This window comes from Petaurus breviceps, unplaced genomic scaffold, assembly GCF_028583685.1.
Source record: "Petaurus breviceps papuanus isolate PSGF00001 unplaced genomic scaffold, PetGlider_PUasm1.0 175, whole genome shotgun sequence".
NCBI classification, from domain to species: domain Eukaryota; kingdom Metazoa; phylum Chordata; class Mammalia; order Diprotodontia; family Petauridae; genus Petaurus; species Petaurus breviceps.
Window position 1 is genome coordinate 51850426 of NW_027185764.1, and position 6572 is coordinate 51856997.

Below are 6572 nucleotides of genomic sequence, written 5' to 3' on the forward strand. Positions count from 1 at the left end.
AAATTGAATTAGAATTTGGAAATTCTTGGAATTTTAGGAAGGACTTTGCCAAGTTAGAATGTGCAAAGTGAAACACAGTGATGACAATAAGGGGACTCAAAACTAGGTCATCTGAGGTGTGATTGAAGGAACCAGAAATGTCTTGCCTGGAGAAGAAAGGATACAGAAAGAATGCAATATTTGATGATATTTCAATGATTTGCTAACATTTGATGATATCAGATATTTGAAGAGCTGTCACATGGAAGAAGATTTAAGACTTGTTTTATTTGGCCCCCAAAGACAGAAGACCTAAGAGTGATGGGTGGAAGTTACAGAGACAAATCTTGACTCTTCTAATTCAGTTTGTTTTGTATATAGGATGCATAAAGTAGGACAAAGATGGAAAGGTTGGCTGGATCCAGATTGTGGAAGGTCTTGAATTCCAGGATAAGAATGTTTTATTTTATCCCACAGACAACTGAGAGCCATGAAAGGGTTTTGAGCAGGGAAGTGAATACAGTTTATAGGAGAGAAATAATACAGGTCTAAAGTGGAGAGGGATCAGGTAGGATGGACAGGAAAGAATGGACATAGGAAATGCGATGGAGCTAGAATTGAGCAAACCTGCTAATTGATTGGACATGGGAGGCGATGAAGGAAAAAAAGTGAAAGATGACTTCAAGATTTTAAGCCTGGACGACTGGAAAAATAGAGATGGCATCAAACAAGAGTAGAGGTTTGGGTGGGATATGATGAGTTTGGTACTAGTTCAATTTCAAGGTGCCAGCTGGGCATCAAGTGGAAATAGCCAGTTGACAACTGGAAACTTGGAACTAGAATTCAGGGGAGAAGTTGGAGGTAGAAATATATTTGGGAATTGTGGGCACTCAGGGGATAATTGAAACCACAGTGGATATAGGCAGGGAAGGAGTGTGGGAAGGAAAGGGTGGGAGGGAAGGGGAGGAGAGAGAAAAAGAGGGAGAGGGAGGGAAAGAGAGAGACAGACACAGAGAGAGATGGAAAAAGGAGAGACAGAAACAGAGACACAGAAAGACAGAGAGAGAGAGAGAAAAACAAGGGGGGGGGATGAGAGGAGAGGGAAGAGACCAAAGGAATCTCTTCATTTATAGAATGGGAATCCTAATATCTGTCCTACCTACCTCATGGAGGTTGTTTTTCATTCATTCATCCATCCATCCATCCATCCATCTATCCATCCATTCATTCAATAGAGGAGCTTGCTACGCTAAAAATGCTGTGATACTTCTAGGGCTGTATCCCAAAGAGATCATACAAGTGGGAAAAGGACCTGTATGTACAAAAATATTTATAGCAGTTCTTTCTGTGGTGGCAAAGAATTGGAAAATGAGGGGATGCCCATCAATTGGGGAATGGCTAAAGAAGTTGTGGTATATGAATGTAATGGAATAATATTGTGCTATAAGAAATGAGCAGACAAGACTTCAAATAGCCTGGAGAGACTTATATAAACTGATGCTGAGTGAGGAGAGCAGAACCAGGAGAACTGTGTACACAGTTACAGACACATTGTATCTGTGATGACTAACTTTGAAAGATGGGGCTCCTCTCAGCAATGCAAAGCTATAAGACAGCTCCAAAAGACTCATGATGGAAACGACTATCCACATCCAGAGAAAGAATTACACTCTGAGCACAGATTGAAGCAAACTACTTGCTATCTCTCTTTTTTGTTTTGTTTTGTTTCTTCTTTCTCATTCATTCTGTTGGTTATAATCATTCTTTACAACTTGACTAATGTTTAATGTGAAGGTATTTGTAGAACCTATATAGAATTGCATGTGACCATGGGGGGAAAGAGGGGAGAGGAGAGGGAGGGGGGAAAATATTTGGAATTCAAAAGGTTGTGGAACTGAATGTTGTAAACTAAAGGTAAATTAGTTAATTAATTAAAAAAAACAGAGCTTTTTAAAAACAGTTGCACAGTCTCCACCCTCATAGAGTTTACAATGAAATAGGGAGAGGCAAAAGCACAAATCATTGTAATAGAATATGTAAAGTGAGAGAGATGCAAAAAATAGTATCGTTAAAATTCCAAGGAAGGAAACTTATAGAAGGCTTTAGGAAGGAAGTAACATATTAGCTGGGTATTAAGGATGAGTAGGAATTCTACAGGTATACATGTTGGACTGGGTATTCCAGGCAAAGGAAACAGTATAAGTGAGGTTGTAGAGGCAGGCAGGGATGGAATTGTCCAATTTGGTTGGGAGAATAGAGTGTGAATAGTGTGAAAATGAAGCTTCAAAAGTAGATTGGTATTGGATTATGGAGGACTTTGAATGTCAGGTTAAAGAATCTGAACTTTGTTCAGTAACCATCAAAGGTTTCTGAATGGTGGACTGATGAAGTGATATTTTTAAATTAGGAAGATGAACCTAACAACACAAAATAGGAATTGAAATGGAATTTCAATTCAAGAAACTGGAAAGGACAAGAATGATTAGGTAGCTATGGAAATAATATAGGGCTAGGCAAAAGGGAAGGAGAAAGTCTGAATTATAATAAAGACAGCAGGAATGAAAGGCAAGGAAGAAATCTGAAAGATATTTTGGAGGTGGGATTGACAGGATTTGTAAATTTATAGACTGTAGGTCTGAGGGAGAGGGGTAAGTCAACTCCAAAGCATTCTGTCATTTAAAGCCCTGTCCAGTATAGATCTAGTCTATCTTTCCAGATTGATTACAAAATTCTACCCCCAATGCATTCTACATTCTAGTCTGTTCAACTTGTTGTTCCCCATAGATGACCTCCTTCTTGCCCGTGTACTGGCTATCTATTCTTCATGCCTGGAATATATACACTTCTCACTTTTCTGTCTTTTGTAGCCTCTAGCTCCCTACCAGTCTCTCTGAAGTGCTTTTATCTCTTTTAAAAGTTATTTTCTGGGGGCAGCTTTTCACTGGCACAGTGAATAGAGTACTGACACTGGTGTCAGGAGGACCTGAGTTCAAATATGACCTCAGATACTTGACATACTATACTAACCCCATTTGCTTTGCCTTCCTCCCTCCAAAAAGGAAAAAAAAGGTGTTTTTTTTTCTGATTACCCCAGTAAGTGCTCTCCTCTCTCCCAATTTCTTTAATATTTATTCCATACATAATTTGCATATGCTTATCTATTCACGTCCTGTTCCCTCCCCACAGTAGAATGTAAGTTCCTCAAGGGAAGCATGGTTTTCTGTTTTGTCTTTGTATCCCCACTGAATGAATGAAAAAAACATTTATTAAGTGCTTACTATATAATAAACAGTGTGCTAGGTAGTGGAGATACAACTACAAAAGCAATGACTTTATTTCCAAGAAGCTTATGTTCTTATGAGTAGAGGGGCAATAGTAAATACTGCGGAGTGATGGTCAGGGAGGAGCATTTTGGTTTGGAAATTTACAAGGACGGCTAATAGAGCCATAAGGGATTAGATTGACATACCTTTTACAATAGCAATGGAAGCATTGCTTTGATTATGGTTCCAGAGTTGGAAAGTTGGGTGGGGAAAACGCAGAAAGAGATGCTAGTGTCAGCAAGGTAGCTAGAAAGAAAAAAACTGGGGTATTAAGTTTCTGGAGTAGAATGATAAGGTTATTTTTTTAACATCTATTAAATATTATTTTTCCAATTATGTGCAAAAACTATTTTAACATTTGTTTTTTATTTTATTTTTAATTTATGGAACACAAGCATTACCATAAAATAGTATAATAAAAAGATGATTGCATATAAAACTGTAAATCTACTATGTACACCTTGCTATTCTTTTCACATTTACAACAAAATTGTCATGTAAATTTCTTTTTTTTTCTTTCCTTCCCCCCCTACCCTGGAGATAGCTACCATTAGACACAAATAGGTATATTTATATATCTACATATCTATGTATATGTGTACATACATACACACATACTTGCACACACATATATGTATGTGTGTATGTAGAATTATTCCATACATACTTCTATCAGTTCCTTCTCTGGATGCAGATAGCATCTTCCTTCATATGTTCTTTATAATTAATTTGGGTATTTATAATAGAATAATTTATTTGCTAGAAGTAGTTCTTATAACAATAGAGCAGTTATTATATACAATGTTCTCTTTGTTCTGCTCGTTTCACTCTTCATTATTTCGTGCAAATCTTTCCATGTTTTTCTAAAACCATCGAGCTTATCATTTCTTATAGCACAGTAGTATTCCATCACAATCACACACCACAACTTGTTCCGTCATTCCCCAACTCATGGGCATCCTGGCAATTTCCACTTCTTTGCCACCACAAAGAGAACTGCTATAAGAATCATAGGGTTCTACTGACTTCTCCAGGACAGAAGTTCTGGAACTGAAAAGGCTGAGTCCTCCTCAGCATCGTCCATGGTCCAGCAGCAAGATGGCTGATGAGAAGATTTTCATGGAGCAAGGTAACACGTAATAGATACTCAATAAAAGCTTGTTGAATTTAATTGGAATGAGGTGACTAAAGATAAAGACATTTTGAAGTACATAACAAGGCAATTGAGGGAACTCATGTCAGATGTCTTAATATCAGTGAGTATTAAATGTGCCTAGAAAACTATAAAATGCTAGGCAAATACCAAGCCTAATTTCAGGAACTCTGATGGCCATTTCTCTCTTTTTCACTTAGCTTTTACCTAGATATTCCACTTTCTGGTACTATGGTATTTTGCCTCTATACTCTAGACTGAGTGCCCAGGACAATTTGCCACCCATATTAGCTTGTGAAATAAATTCACTATGGTGGGTGGTATGGGGATGGAGGGAGAGAAGATGGAGGAGCTGCTTCCCATCTAGTTGTAGCAGGCAACAGCTTGTAAGTCTGGGACCTTGGTAGCAGTAGGTACTGGCTTGGCTTGAAGTCTCAGAGGCCATATGAAATAGGGACAGAAAATTATGGCTGTGGCAGAATTGAAAGTTCTGTCATTTTGAAAGTGAGACATCTGGTCCCTGATATGGGGCCAAATTTTTCAGCACAAGAGGTTTGCTAAACAGTCTATACTTAGACCAGCTCTATAGATAATTCTGCTGCTTGACTGGCCTAGGGGATAGATGACTGGACATTTGGATCAAGCTGGAATGATGGAGAGATGTGCATTTTTAAAGAGTGCCAAGCAGGTTGTACATGGTGCCAGAGAAGGTCTCTAGCTATTCGTGGCCTGCCATCTTCTGGCTCAGCCGCAGAGGAGAGAGAAAAAATTCCCAGGAACAACAAGCTATTTTCTAGGACCTAACTTCCTGATCACTTTGACAATCTTCATTTTTTTTAAAGCAATTGGGATTAAGTAACTTGCTCAAGGTTACATAGCCAGTTATTTCTGGGTGTGATGCTCAGTTTCTGAGCCCAGATTTGATTCCAGGTCATTCCGACTCTGGGGCCGGTGTTCTTACTCACTGGGCTACCTGGCCGCCCCAACAATCTTCATCTTATAAGCAGCAAAACCCACATCTCCTAATTCCAGTCCTAACCCTAGAAATGACTTCCCATAGATACTAAAGAGCCTTGTATACAAATAACTTTTCAGAGCAGTTCTGATGGAAAAGTTTGAAGTTACTATACAAGTTTACAAGAACAACAAAAAGGCTTCTTAGATTTGAAAGTTCTCCTACTTGAATGCAAAACCGTGTCATCATTGAAGGAAAGCAAAATGACAATGATTGCGCAGGCATAATTTAATGAAGAATGTGAATAAATTAAAATATTTTAAAATGATTGATAATATCTTTGCCCTTTTGCACTGAAGGCTGCAGCATTTGATTTAGCTATTGATGTATAATGAGCTAATGCGGCCACCCAGTCCTCGGTTGCCTGGTGAGAATATTTGTTTAGGACTACCACACATTTGAGCTTTTTTGATCCCAGATGCAGAACTTCTGTGCTCCAACTGTGTTTAATAGGTCTGGCATATGGCTTGTTTCCTTATTTAACTTTTATTGTTTTATTTCATAAGGGGACTTTGATATCAGCATGAGAAATAACGAACAGACCACAGTTCTGTCAAAAGTACATATCCTTATCAAAATACACAGTATTACATGTTGTCCTTGTGATTCAGTGCCTAAAATGATGACATGTATCATTGTCAGTGTAGGGCTGAAGAGAATTGTATAGCTTGAAATAATGGTGAGGCTTATTTTTCTCTTAGTAAAAGAATCAAAATAGAAAAAAAAAAAAAGAATAGAAAAAACCCACCCAAGATCATTATGAAGAGAAAAAGAGAACCACTGTACCTAGGAGTCAGGAGATCCAGGTTTTATTCCCAAGACAGCTTTAGTATGAGTCTGCTTCTAATAGTTAAGGCATCTCAGCATGTCTCTTCACTCACTATGGGCCTCAATTCCGTTATATGTTATAGGAGAGGGGTTGGATTAGATGAGTTCTAAGATCCCATCTAAATCAATCCCATAAAAATCAATGTTTTTCTGAGAGACAGAGACAGACAGACACACACATAGAGGCAGAGAGAGAGAGAGAGAGAGAGAGAGAGAGAGAGAGAGAGAGAGAGAGATACACACACAGAGGCAGAGAGATACAGACACACACACA